Source organism: Lotus japonicus, chromosome 1 (assembly GCF_012489685.1).
Source record: "Lotus japonicus ecotype B-129 chromosome 1, LjGifu_v1.2".
NCBI lineage: Eukaryota > Viridiplantae > Streptophyta > Magnoliopsida > Fabales > Fabaceae > Lotus > Lotus japonicus.
Window position 1 is genome coordinate 80909810 of NC_080041.1, and position 14593 is coordinate 80924402.

At 42.9% G+C, this 14593-nt stretch overlaps 1 non-coding gene across 1 annotated transcript; it reads right to left on the reverse strand.

Moving 5' to 3' along the window:
* Positions 1–13496: 13496 nt before the first annotated feature.
* Positions 13497–13603, reverse strand: LOC130734764 (small nucleolar RNA R71). Its single transcript, XR_009018109.1, has one exon. It is a non-coding gene; the product is annotated as a small nucleolar RNA R71 (small nucleolar RNA).
* Between the last annotated feature and the right edge of the window lie 990 nt (positions 13604–14593).

Below are 14593 nucleotides of genomic sequence, written 5' to 3' on the forward strand. Positions count from 1 at the left end.
TTGTTTCTTGATAATCTCTCCTGCAACTTCCACTGTGCAACTTCCAATCTCTGAAACTCACTCCAAAACCGTCCATTCGTTTCTTGAAGACCCGTGTTTCCTTCTGTGTGTCTTCTTCACCATGAGTCTTGATTCTAGCAAGAAACTCACTCCTGAGATGAATGCTTACGGGGTAAAGGTAATGGGTCTGAAATCCAAAACCCCAAAATCTTCAAGGGTTTCCAAATCCTCTCCTCATACCAGTGAAATCGCAATTGCTCAAGGTATCTCTCAACCATCATCTGATCCGCACAAGAAGAAAGGGAAAAAGGCACGATCCAAGTCAGATGCGTCCAAAGCGAAGAGGAAGATGGTAACGAGAGGCTCTGAGGCTACTCAGAGAGTGAATTCCGAGGCTGAGATCAATCCAAGTACGGGTGACGATGTTGATGATTCTCGTATCACTGAAGTGTTGGAAACTCCTCTCAAGGAAGTTTTACATGCAAATGTAGATCCAATTGTTCCATCACCAAGCAACAACCAATCAAGCCACGGTGTTGATACTGATTGCAACAAGGATTCTGATCATCTTGAGGAAGAGGTAATGGTTCCCATCTCTACTCCCTCTGTTGATAAAACTATGCATGTCGAGGATGTTCAGGATGTTATTGAAAACTCAGCATCTGATGAGGTGTTGATCAACACCCTTGGTGCTTCTGCTTCTGTTGCTTCAAAAAGGCAAAAGATGACTGTTGTTCGTAAGTACTCTACGCGTTCCTCTGGCAAGAAGTTAGGTTTGGGTTTGAGTGAGAACAAGAAGAGCAAGAAGGTCATTATTCTTGATGATGATACTCCTGTTGTCCAGAATGTCAAGAGAAAGGTTCACAAAGATAATGCTGCTCCTGTTGTTGATGAGAATCCAACTGAGGAGTTGGATAAGTCAGATACTGGTTCTGCTGCTCGGAAGCGCAAGATTGGGAAACGAATTCCAGAAAATGTGCCTGCTGCTCCTTTGGATAACATTTCTTTTCACTCTGAAGAGAGTGTTGGTAAGTGGAAGTATGTTTATCAGCGCAGGATTGCTCAAGAGAGGGAATTGACTGGTGAGATTCTGCATTGTCAAGAAATTATGAAACTTCTTGAGGCTGCTGGGTTATTGAAAACTGTTACTGAGATAGGTGGCTGCTATGACAGGTTGGTGAGAGAATTTATTGTGAATGTGACTACAAATTGCACTGTTTCTGGGCATCCTGATTTCAGGAAAGTTTTTGTGCGTGGTAAGTGTGTCCATTTTTCACCTGAGATCATTAACCAGTATTTGGGAAGGAGCACTGTTGCCACAGGAAATGAAGAGCTGTCATTGAGTGCTATCACTAAAGAACTCACGGCTGGTCAGACTATGGTATGACCTGCTAAAGGATTGCTGTCTTCTACTTATTTGAGTGTGAAGTATGCTATCTTGAATCGCATTGGTGCTGCAAATTGGGCTCCTACCACTCATAGCTCAGATGTTTCTTCAGGTTTGGCAAAATTAATTTATCTGGTTGGAACTCAAACTCAGTTTGATTTTGATGAATATGTCTTTGCTCAAACTATGAAGCATGCTGAAACTTTTGCTGTCAGGCTTCCTATTGGTTTTCCTTGTTTAATTTGTGGGATTATTTTGAGTCAACATCCTCAAATTCTCGGTGATGATGAGGTTCCTAGCCAGAAAGCTAGTCTTCTCACTATTGATTCCAGGCTGCTAGCTGGTGCCCATGTTTCTGATGTTGCTGGTTTGGCTGAGATGACTCAGGGAGAGGGTACTTCCTCTCAGAAGACTCCTGAGACTCCAATTGCTGCGCTTATTGCTGTGTCTAAGATGCTTCAGGACACAATTACTAGTTGTACATTGAGGAAGAAGAATGTGGACACTCTCATTCTGCAGTTGACTAAAGGCAAGAGGCCTCTTGAAGACAATGCTGCTGCTCATGCTCAAGATGATGTTGGTACTTCTGATGATGATACTACTAGTGATTAGTGCCCTTGTTCCTTCATCTCTTCAATATGGTTGTACTATTTTGTTGACTTTTGTTGTTTCCCTGCACCCTTTGACAATTTCTGCTAATAAGGGGGAGAATGGTACTGTTGCTTGTTAGTACTGTTGCTTGAGTGTTTTTGTTCAGACTAAGTTTGATGTTGTTCAGTAGGGTGGTACGTTCATCATATGCTGTGTGCTGTTGTGTGCAAATGGATGAGTTTGTTGTTTTTAGCATTGTTTGGCTGTCTGACCATGTTTTAGCAAAAATTTGCCAAAGGGGGAGATTGTAGTTCTTTTGATTGGCTGCATTTTGCTCAAAACATGATGGGCAACCATATGTTCCAACATCTGGAGCAACATGGTGGAATTACATATGTTGCTTGTTGTGAGGTTGCTAACTGTATGGTGATTCAGAAGTTTTTATCCTATGCTGTGCGTTTTATCTTCTGAAGGCGTGTTTGTTTTAATCTTGGCTGAAGTAACAAGATTGATAGCGTGTGAACCAAGTCTATCTCAAAGTTTGAATTCTGTTTTACTTGGTTCTGTTATTTTATTCTGGTAAGATTTGATTCCATGAAGATTCTTTCCAGAAGTGTGTTAGTGGACTCTATGACGTTCAGCCCATTGAAGATCCAAGCCCCAAGTGAACGTCTATATAAAAGGAACTTGTAAACCCTAGCTGTGCACGGATTCAGAGATTCAGATATTGATTTTAGGGTTTTGTTTGTGAGTCCTCTTGTGAGTGTTGTACCAACTTAGTGCTTTAGTTCATCAAAGTACTGAGTTGAATTTGTTTAGTTGAGTTGTAATCTCATCAAACTGTTTTTGATAAACATGTCTTGATCACTGTGGCAGTGATTGTTAGGAGTTAGAGAAAGTTTTCTCATAGCTTAGAGGAGAAGGGCTAAGCTTGATTCACTTGTGTAATAGTGGTGAACATATAAGAGGCTCTATACTAAGGGGGAGTACTTAGGTATAGGAGGGACTTTTATGTGACCTGAGAACTATTATTTGATAGTGAATTGACTCCTGGATTGGTATCCTCCAGACGTAGGTGATTTTCACCGAACTGGGTTAACAACTCCTTGTGTTTTAACTGTTTGTTTATTATTGATACTCTGATTGTGTTTTGTTGTGTTACACATTGTTGCAACATTGTGTATCACATCTGTCCTAGGTGAATACGAATTTCAAGGCTAATTTCTCTTTTAAAGCAACGTTTAAGTGAGATTTCAAATCCTTGGGAAAATAAAAAGTTCTCTTTATTTTTCCTTCGACCAGTGTTTCATTTCGGAACCCTGGATTGTACGCACGATAGTATTCACTTCTCGGAAGTTCGACGACGCTAATTTCTTTGCTTCAAAACCCTAAATTCAATCACTGAATGAAGATTTTTTCTATTCGGAGCTTTTAACGAAATTTCCGTCCGCGCTGCCAGATTTGTTTCGATGTTTCCAATCTTTCTTCATAACAAAGTTTTGTCGTCTGACCTTCACAGCAAAAAGTAGTTTTTCGGGACAGATTAACTTACACCGCTTTTGGGATTTTAGGGATCGTTTTTCCCAAATGTTAGAGATTTGTTTCGAGTTCTGGAATTCTGTCGCCAGAATCTCTCTTAGAATTCATCGATGAACGTGCTGCAAAAATCGGAATTGCGAAATTTTCATTTTCCCGCGATTTCACCTTCCTATAAATAGTTGAAAAATTCAAAAATATCTCACAAAACCCACCAAGAGGCCGCGAGTTGAGGAGAGAAAGGAGGAGAGGATATTTTCGCCGAAACTCGACCGATCTTCGAGCTGTTCGTCCCTACTTCAAGGTATCGAGGTAACTAGCATAATTCTTACCTCTGATCATCGTTTCTACTGCGTTTCTTTAACTGTTTCTGTGCTCAAAGTTTCGAGCTTTTCGTAAAACTATCCGTTTTTCTTGATTTTTCGCTTGGGATATCTTCTATACTTGCCCAAGAGCCTAGAACACTCGCCGATATTCGCCGATTTTGATCGAGTTGTCAAGGATCTGAAAAACTGATTCAAAACCCTTTTTGCGCACATTTCGAAACTTTAATGTTGAAAAGTCGCAATCTGACTTCGTGCCTTTAGGATTAGTTGTTACAAATGTCGTTAGGAACATCGCTGTCAAATTTGTTTTCTGAAGTTTTAACATTGAGGTTTTGAGCTTTTAATTTGGACCAAAATGCCCCTGAATAGCCGTAATTCGATCCGATCGTCCGAAAATTTTTCCGACAGTTTCTTTGCCTTAGTTTTACCCTAAAACTACCTTGTAATCAGATTAGATCGAAGAAAAAGAGCCGGAGCTCTTTTCCCCTTTTGGCCGAGAGCATGTTAGTGTGGGGGGGGGGGAGTTTTTTGTTTTTGAAAACTTGTCTTTTCGTACCCGATTGTTGTATTCTGAAGCTTCGATGCTTTGTCTATCGTTAATGAGTTGTATTGTGATCGAGCTAATCAATTTTGTTTGGATTTCAGCTTTGTTTTCTCCGAGGTTCAGTTGAAGGAACTTTGGGTTTCTCAGAGAAATTGTGTGAAGGAAACTTAGACCACGAGGCAGGAGCAACTCGAGGTTAGGGCAACTTACCTATTAGCTAAGACTGCATGATAGGCGTCGATAAATTCGACTTATGCTTTACTTTGATATTGATTATGATGATGAATTAATGTTATGATGTTTTCCATAACTTATGATATTGAGATGTTCTTGAATTGTGCGTTTTGACGCGACTTCGGAGTGGAGAATCATTGAACAGGTTATCTTCGATATTTCGGGTTGGGGAAACAACCCTAGGCAAGTTCAAACGTGGGGTTTGAGACTTAGCCATTTGTTGTATACTTAGACTTTCCCCGAGATTTACATTTGGTGGGTTTTTTTGGAAAAGGTAGAAAGTAAATAGAATTTCGAAAACTAGAGACTTTGGGAAACTTAGACTTCGAGAAATAAACTCATAACTTGACTAATTCGATTCGGAACATTTTTATTAACGAATAAAACATAGGAAAACTAAAGGGGAAAAATAATTGCGAAAGACGGGGAAAACTCGACTTTTGTTGTGGGTTCTGGAGAATTGCTGGACACCAGGGGGGGTGAGCCACGGTGATGATTGAAAGTCACCGAGTACTTTAGTACTCTTGTGGTTGGAGTTGTGTTGTATTGACCGACACTAAACTCTGGGTTTGAGATTGGGTTTTGAGCTAAACACTTGCGTTGGGAGGACGATTCGATGTTTGGCTAACCAAATTGCATCATGCATCATTCGGGGTTGTACGATCGAAAGATTGGGCCTCGGTGAAGAACGGGAATGCTTCACGAATGGTGAAGAACGGGAATGCTTCACGAATGTTGGGAATTGCCTTCATCGAAGAACACCTGGGTGTATCTTCGGCATAGCGGGCAGAGTGGCACGACCTAGGGTGGTTGGGGCTGATCCGACTATGCATGGGTTTGTAAGTGACACCCGAGCGGAAATGGTTAAACACTAGGCCGGTGTTAGGACTGACTCGATGGTGCCCATCCTACTTGAACTATCCGGATCATATTGAATTGCATTTCACGCATACATTCACTCTGACTAGAATTGTATGCTATTTGAGTTACTGAAGCATTGTTAGAGCCAATAACATGCTAGGATTATTTATATATATATATATATATATATATATATATATATATATATATATATCTATACCCCAATCACATGTTGAGTGTATAATTACTTTATTCCGTGAGTTGACCCTAGCGCTTTGGCTTTGATTTCATGTTTGTGTTTGGACAGTCGGCCTACTGCCAGATGTCGATGGCGGACTGGTTTTCGATGGTCTCTCCCTCGGGGGGGATCAGGTATGAGTTGGTGGACCGTCATGCCCCCACCGCTTGGGTGATCGATGTTGCGGGTCACCGAGCGACGTACCGGGGAAGGGTCATGGAGGACCGGGCAGACGAGCGTGGACATTTGACGAGGGGAGTGCTACGACGTATGGAGCTGAGCTTTGACTTGCCGCCTTCAGTTCGCTGTGGACCAGGTACTGGTCGAGGACCATCTGCACCACCTCCGACTTTATCTTCTTCCGATGACGAGGACCCAGCTGAGATCGAGGTTGATGTTGCTACACCTTTTGCGCCACCTCCTGCTACTGCCATCGATCCTACAGACGTGGCGTCGTCCTCGAGGCTCGTGGAGCCGAAGAGGGAGTCTGTTGTTCCATCTGCCTCACGTCGCTTTCCTTTTACTCCACCGCGCGGCTACCGTGTGGATCCCCTGGTTCGGGTGGTGGAGGAGGATGTTCTTACTGGAGAGGTGGATGTTGAGACGGGCTTGACTAGGACGGTGCGCAGGACAGTTAGGAGGGAGGTCGTGGATTTGGACACCGAGATGATCACGGTGGATTCCGACTCGGACTCCGGCAGCAGTGGGGACAGTTACTCGCCGAGCGACGAGGGAGAGGAGGAGGAGCTATGAGCAGTGCTGGGAGGGTAGGTTAGGCAGCGTCATTTTTTGTGTAGAGCTTTGATTCGTCGTACTTTTGGAACAGGGTAGGTTCCCGATGCATGGCTTTTTGTGTGGTTCTTTTGATGAGCAATCACAGAGAGTCTGTCGGATTATAGGGGTCTTTTGTTTAGGCCATTTTGGAGCCGACTTTCTCTTGGATGACTGTACTTATGATCTTTTACTGAGACTACTGGTTCTGTACATATTTGCCTACGGGCATACTACTTTGGGGTCACTGCGAGTGCGCGTGACGTTGACGTGCAGCTGAGGCTGTACATGTATATATGTTTGTACATCGGTTAGTTTAGTTGCTGGGTTATGTCTTTATTTTCTATCGCTTTAATTAAAAGGAATCGAACGAAAAAAATTAAATAAAATACCTATTTTCCGCGTAAAGTTTATTTTTAGTTACTAAAGTGACACCTGGAAATCGGGGTGTTACATTGTGGTATCAGAGCTTAGTCGAGTCTTTCGGGAGTCTTTGGGGAATAGGTCTTCTGTGCTAGGTTGTGTGACTCTGTAAAGAGTGAAAATTGATTGTCTGCAGAACGATTTTTCGTTCTAATTGATTGCATTGTTACTTAATCATATGGAATAGTTTCGGTGCTATCATACGATTAGGACTAATAGTTTCCTTGGGGTAACAGACGAAGGTGAACACGAATCAACTAGCGGAGATGATGGCCACTATGGCTTAGGCAATGACTAATCAAGCAAATGACAATGCTCAGAGGCGTGCTGCGGAGGAAGCGCGTGATCAACACCAGCGTCAGAGGGAGGTGACTCTGGATCTGAACAAGGGGTTGAATGATTTCAGGAGACAGGATCCACCTAAGTTTTCGGGAGGTACTGACCCGGACAAAGCGGATCTCTGGATTGAGGAAATAGAGAAGATCTTTGGTGTGTTACAGACTGCTGAGGGAGCCAAGGTGGGGATGGCAACCTTTCTGCTGTTGGGTGATGCTGAGTACTGGTGGAGAGGCGCCAGAGGGATTATGGAAGCAAATCATGTTGAGGTGAACTGGAATTCTTTTCGTACTGCTTTTCTCGAGAAGTATTTTCCTGACAGTGCTCGTGACGAGCGTGAATCACAGTTTCTGACTCTTAGACAAGGGAGCATGACCATTTCAGAATATGCTGCTAAGTTGGAGTCTTTGACAAAACACTTTCGATTTTTCTGTGACCAAGTTGATGAGCCTTATATGTGCAAGCGCTTTGTGAGGGGACTGAGAGCTGATATTGAGGACTCAGTGAGACCGTTGGGGATCATGAGATTTCAAGCATTGGTTGAGAAAGCAACAGAGATGGAGTTGATGAAGAATATGAGATTGAACAGGGCTGGAGTAGGAGGAACAGTGAGGTCGGCACCACAGAATTTTCAAGGAAGGGGAAGATTTCAGACGAAGAAGCCGTATCAACGTCCTGCGGGGAGAGGGTTTACCCCAGGATCTTACAAGCTGATGGCTGCTGCTGCTACTTCTGGAGGGTCGGGAAACCGTAACCCAAACCGTGATGTGACCTGTTTCAGATGTGGAGCGGTCGGGCACTATGCAAACAGCTGCACGATGCCACCAAGATGCTACAACTGCAATCGACCCGGGCATCTGGCTGTGGATTGCAAGGCACCAAAGGCTGAACCGTCTGTGAATGCTGTTAGTGGAAAGCGCCCAGCTGCGAAGGGAAGAGTGTATACAATGGATGGTGAAGAGGCTGAAGGAGTAGATGGCTTGATCAGAGGGGAATGTGAAATCGACGGTAATCTTCTAACTGTACTCTTTGATTCTGGTGCAACTCATTCTTTTATCTCTAAGGATTGCGTATCAAGACTGAATCTGCCTATTACTGCTTTGAGTTTTTATCTTATGGTAACTACACCTGCTAGGACCCTAATTGCTAATGCCGCATGCATGCACTGTTCAGTAGTATATAGAGATAGAACTTTTCATGCCAATCTAGTATGTTTACCCCTTAAAAACCTAGATGTAATCCTAGGGATGGATTGGTTATCCCACTACCATTGTCTTTTGGACTGTAGTCGAAAGAAAGTGGTGTTCCCAGACTCGGATCTTTTCGAGTATCTTTCTACTAACCACCTTAGTGCATCGTTGAGTGAGGGCACTCAGAAGTACTTTTCATTACTAAATCTGGAGGGAAGGAAGGATTCGGATGTTCATGGCATTCCGGTGGTTCGAGACTTTGCGGATGTTTTTCCTGGAGATGTACTTGGACTACCGCCAGTACGCGATGTAGAGTTTGTAATCGACATTGTACCCGGAACCGGACCGATTTCGATTGCACCTTACCGTATGACACCTGCAGAGTTAGTAGAGTTGAAATCTCAGTTGGAGGATCTTTCGGCAAAAGGATTCATTCGACCAAGTGTTTCACCGTGGGGAGCGCCAATGCTTTTAGTCAAGAAGAAGGACGGGAAGTCGAGGTTATGTGTGGACTATCGACAACTGAAAAAGGCGACGATCAAGAACAGATACCCGTTACCGAGGATAGATGATTTGATGGATCAATTACGAGGGGTTGCTGTATTTTCCAAGATAGACTTGAAGTCATGCTATCATCAGATCAGGGTGAAGACTGAGGATATACCGAAGACTGCTTTCAGAACACGCTACGGACACTACGAGTACCTAGTGATGCCGTTTGGAGTGACAAATGCACCTGCTGTTTTCATGGATTACATGAACCGCATCTTTCATGAGTTCTTAGATCGGTTTGTGGTGGTGTTTATTGATGACATACTGATATATTCGAAGGACGCGAAGGAACATGAAGAGCATTTGCGCCAAGTTTTACAAGTGTTGAGAGAGAAAAAGCTGTATGCGAACCCTTCCAAGTGTGAATTCTGGCTGAAGGAAGTCAATTTCTTAGGCCATGTTATCTCAAAGGAAGGCATAGCTGTGGACCCAGCGAAAGTGGAGACTGTTTTGGCTTGGGAACAACCGAAGACAGTGACAGAAATCAGAAGTTTTGTGGGTTTAGCTGGATATTATAGACGCTTCATTGAGGGATTTGCCAAGATTGTTGGACCTTTGACTCAACTGACGAGGAAGGATCAACCTTTTGCATGGACTGAGGCGTGTGAATCAAGTTTTCAGACACTGAAGGAACGTTTGACGATGTCACCTGTGCTTATTTTGCCACAACCGGAGGAACCTTATGAGGTCTACTGTGATGCTTCGCATCAAGGCTTGGTATGTGTACTGATGCAACATCGGAAAGTGGTGGCTTATGCTTCGAGACAGTTGAAGACTCATGAGAAAAACTATCCGACTCATGATTTGGAGTTGGCTGCCATTGTGTTTTCGCTTAAAATCTGGAGGCATTATCTCTATGGTTGTACTTTCACGATATTTAGCGATCACAAGAGTGTTAAATACTTGTTCAATCAGAAGGAGCTGAACATGAGGCAACGAAGATGGATGGAGTTTATCAAGGACTACGAGTTTACACTGCAATATCACCCTGGGAAGGCAAATGTAGTTGCTGATGCTTTGAGTAGGAAGATGCATGTCTCGTCAATGATGGTTAAAGAGCTGGAGTTACTGGAACAATTTCGAGATATGAGTTTAGGTGTGACACCGTCTGAGGGAAAGTTGAAGTTCGGAATGATCAGAATCGCCAGTGGACTAATGGAAGAGATTAGAGAGCGACAATTGCAAGACGCGTTTCTGCTAGAGAAGAGGAACTTAGTAATTCAAGGGAAAGACCCGGAGTTCAAGATAGGAACTGACGATATCCTACGATGCAAAGACAGAGTTTGTGTACCCAACAATCCAGAATTGAGAAGACTGATCATGGATGAAGGACACAAGAGCAAATGGAGCATTCATCCGGGAATGACAAAGATGTATCAAGACTTAAAACTGAATTTTTGGTGGCCGGGAATGAAGAAAGAAGTGGCCGAGTATGTAGCTGCATGTTTGACTTGTCAGAAGGCTAAGGTAGAGCATCAAAGACCTACTGGTATGTTACAGAGTTTAGACGTGCCAGAATGGAAATGGGTTAGCATATTCATGGATTTTGTGATAGCTTTGCCAAGAACACAGAAGAGACACGATTCGATTTGGGTAATTGTGGATCGTTTGACCAAGTCAGCGCATTTTCTACCAGTGAGAACTACCTACAATGTGGAAAAGTTGGCTGAGATTGTGAGACTACACGGAGTTCCGACGAGTATTGTGTCTGATCGGGATCCAAAGTTTACTTCGCACTTTTGGGGAGCTCTTCATGATGCGTTAGGAACCAAGCTGAGATTGAGTTCGGCGTATCATCCACAAACTGATGGGCAAACAGAGAGAACTATTCAGTCGCTAGAGGATCTACTATGTGCTTGTGTGTTAGATAACAGAGGAAGCTGGGATGATATTCTGCCATTGATCGAATTTACATACAACAATAATTTTCATGCGAGCATTGGGATGGCACCGTATGAAGCTTTGTATGGTCGGAAGTGTAGGACACCGTTGTGTTGGTATCAAGATGGGGAGAGTTTGTTGATTAGGCCAGAATTGCTGCAACAGACGACTGAGAAGGTTAAGCAGATCAGAGAAAAGATGAGAGCTTCACAGAGCAGACAGAAGAGTTATGCTGATCAGAGACGTAGAACCCTAGAGTTTGAAGAGGGCGACCATGTGTTTCTACGAGTAACTCAAACTACGGGAGTTGGACGAGCTATTAAGTCGAGGAAGCTTACGCCAAAATTCATAGGACCTTACCAAATCACTCGACGTGTTGGACCAGTCGCGTATCAGATTGCACTACCACCGTTTCTTTCCAACATACACGATGTTTTTCATGTGTCGCAGTTGAGGAAGTACATTCCAGACCCGACTCATGTAATCGAGCCAAACAACGTTGAACTGAAGGATGATTTGACCTTTGAGGCACCGCCAGTTAGTATTGGGGATAGAAGAGTGAAACAGCTGAGAGGGAAGCAGATTGCATTAGTGAAGGTGATATGGAACAATGATGACCCTAGTTTAGTAGTGTTTTTAGGGTCATTTCTTAGTTTGTTTTGAGTCTTTTTGTTGAGTCTCATGAAGTGTTTCATGCATTCTCATGCATTTTTATCTTTATTTGTGTTTTTACTTTGTTTTGGTAGTTTCATAGTTTTATAGGGACCTTTCATGCATTTTGAGTAAGTTTAGGACATGCATATCTTTTCTACTTGAATTGAGGGTCTTTTGTGCTAATAAACTCTTGGAAATCCTAGATATTTTCCTTGCTTTGTTCCCAAGCAGCTAGGTCTGAAAACTGATGAAGAAAGAAGGTCAAAAGGCTTGGAAAATTGAAGGGAGGCTTAAAGGGGAGTTAAGAAGAAGGTCAAGAGGCTTTCTAGCATGTAGAGAGCGCTCAGGCGCTCGTGTTGAGCGCTTGAGCGCCAATTGATTCGATGTTTACATGATGCTAGAAAGGAATTGGCGCCTGAGCGCTCCTGATTGAGCGCCTGAGCGCCAATTACCTCCAGAGAGCTTGTTTTGGCTTGGAATTGGCGCTCAGGCGTGCTTAATTGGCGCCTGAGCGCCCAGACTCGACCTGTTTGCCTATAAATAGGCTTTTTGTCATTTCTTTTGTAACTTTTGTCATTTCTATACATTCCTAAATAAGTTAGAAGTAGGGTTAGGCTCTGGAGCTTGAGGAGAAGCATTCTCCAAGTCCATGTTCCAGGTTTTATCCTTCTTTTCTTGTATGGATTCTATAGCCATGCTTGGCTAAAACCCCTTTTGTTTTGGGTTCTTTGTAAGACTTTGGATGTTTTAGCTTTCATTCCTTTTCTATTCATGTTGTTCTGAGTAAACCCTTGAATCTCACTCCTATGCTTTATCTCTCAAGCTTGAATGCATGCTAGCTTTTTACTTTTCTATAATCATAACGATAGTTTGTTATAGAATTGGGACTTGTTGTGAGATTACCTCTTCTATACTTGCTGCTAGGAATAGAGGAAGGGTTGAGGTTTGTTGGCCTGAATTGCATGCTTAGTGCTTCTAACAAATGTTTAGGTTATCAAGGAATTGAGTCTATCTTTTGATTAGAAAGGGTTTTCTTTACGAGGCATCGATAGATGACTATCTAGGCTAGAACATCAAGGAGAGACTCAGGATTAGTTGAATAGGAAGGTTTGCTAAAACTGAATTTGTTGAGCAAGAACCCAAGGCAATCTCATTTCTGAATTTCAATCGCTTTATTACTTGACCACTTGTCTTTTTACAAACTCAAGAAACAACCAATCATTAAAACTGAATTTTACTCGCTTTCTTACCGTGAACTCGAGGCTTAAACTGAATTCACATTCCAATTCCCTGTGGTTCGATAAATTAAAACCGGGTAGATTCTGTACACTTGCAGAAGAACCAACAAGTTTTTGGCGCCGTTGCCGGGGAATTGTTTGTGGTTTTTGGTTTAAGTTTTTAGTTTGTGGTTTTATTTTTGTTTTGAACTTGTCTAGAATTGGTGCTACTAATCTTTCTCTGTTTAGTATCAAACTTTCAGGCTACTCTCACAAGAGACACCACCATGGGTGGCCAAATGACGGAGGAGGAGATGCAAGCCCATATCGAGGCAAGAATCCAAGAGGGGATCACCCTCCGATTATGTGAACAAGAAGTTGAGAATGCCAACCGGTCTCTTCGGGAACTCACTTCAGCTACTATGAGTTATGACTATCCTGGGAGCATTGTCTTTCCCGAGGGAGTGGGAAACTTTAAGTTTAGACCGGCATTCATCAACTTGGTGAGACAAAACCAATATGGTGGAGGTACTTTGGAAGATCCATATGCTCACATGGAGAGGTTCATCCGGAATTGCAACACTTACCGTGTGAACAATGTTCCGACGGATGCAATTCGGTTGAGCTTGTTTCCATTTTCTTTGAAGGATGCAGCGGAGGAATGGCTGAATTCACAACCTCAAGGGAGTATCACTACTTGGGAAGACCTAGCAGAAAAATTCACAACAAGGTTCTTCCCAAGAGCTCTTTTGAGGAAGCTGAAAAAAGACATTATGAATTTTGTGCAAACCATTGAGGAAAATCTCTATGAAGCTTGGGAGCGCTTCAAGAAGCTATTGAGGAAATGTCCTCAACACAATCTCACCCAAGCTGAATTGGTTGCAACATTTTATGATGGTCTACAATACTCTTGGAGGTTTGGCCTAGATGCGGCTTCAAATGGGGAGTTCGATGCTCTTCCCCCACAAGCGGGGTATGACTTAATAGAAAAGATGGCAGCGAGAGCCATGAACTCTGAAAATGATCGCCAAACCCGAAGGAGTAAGTTTGAAGTGGAAGCTTATGACAAGCTCTTGGCCTCCAACAAGCAACTCACCGAACAAGTGGCGAAGATTCGAATGCATATTAAGGAGACCAAGGCTGTTGGTGCAAGAATGACTTGTGTGGAGTGCAAGTCTTGTGGTGGACCTCATGTTAGTAAATTGTGTACTGTCAATGCTGAGAGCAATGAAGCCAAAGCTATAGCTCAAGGAAGCATAGTTCCATCCTCAAATCATAAACCTCTTGTCCAAACACAAGTTGTTGGAAAGGTGAATTGCAAGAGGAGTTTAGAAGAGCTATTGGAGAGTTGCATCAACCGCATGAACAACAACCATAAGAACCAAGAGGCGGCTATCAAGAACTTGGAGAACCAACTTGGCCAGCTAGCCAAGCAAATGGCCGAGATACCTCAAGGTAAGTTTTCTCCCGATTCTTTAACTTTGTCTAAACAAGAGAATTTTGCTGTTGTTACCACTAGGAGTGGGAGAGTGTTACACGAGTCAAAGAAACAAGATGAGGGAGAGAAAAATGAGAAAGTACAGGAAGAATATAAGGGTGCTACGGAGAAGAGATTGAGTGAACCTGTGAAAGCTAGAGTTGTGAGCACTCCTTCTCCTGAACTTAGTAAGATTCCATTCCCCAAGGCTTTGGTCAAGAAAAATCTGGATAAACAGTTTTCTAAGTTTATGGAAGTTTTTAAGAAACTCCACATCAATGTTCCTTTTTCTGAAGCCTTGGAGCAAATGCCTATCTATGCTAAGTTCATGAAGGACATTTTAAATAAGAGGAGGAAGTTGAGTGAGGTTGATGA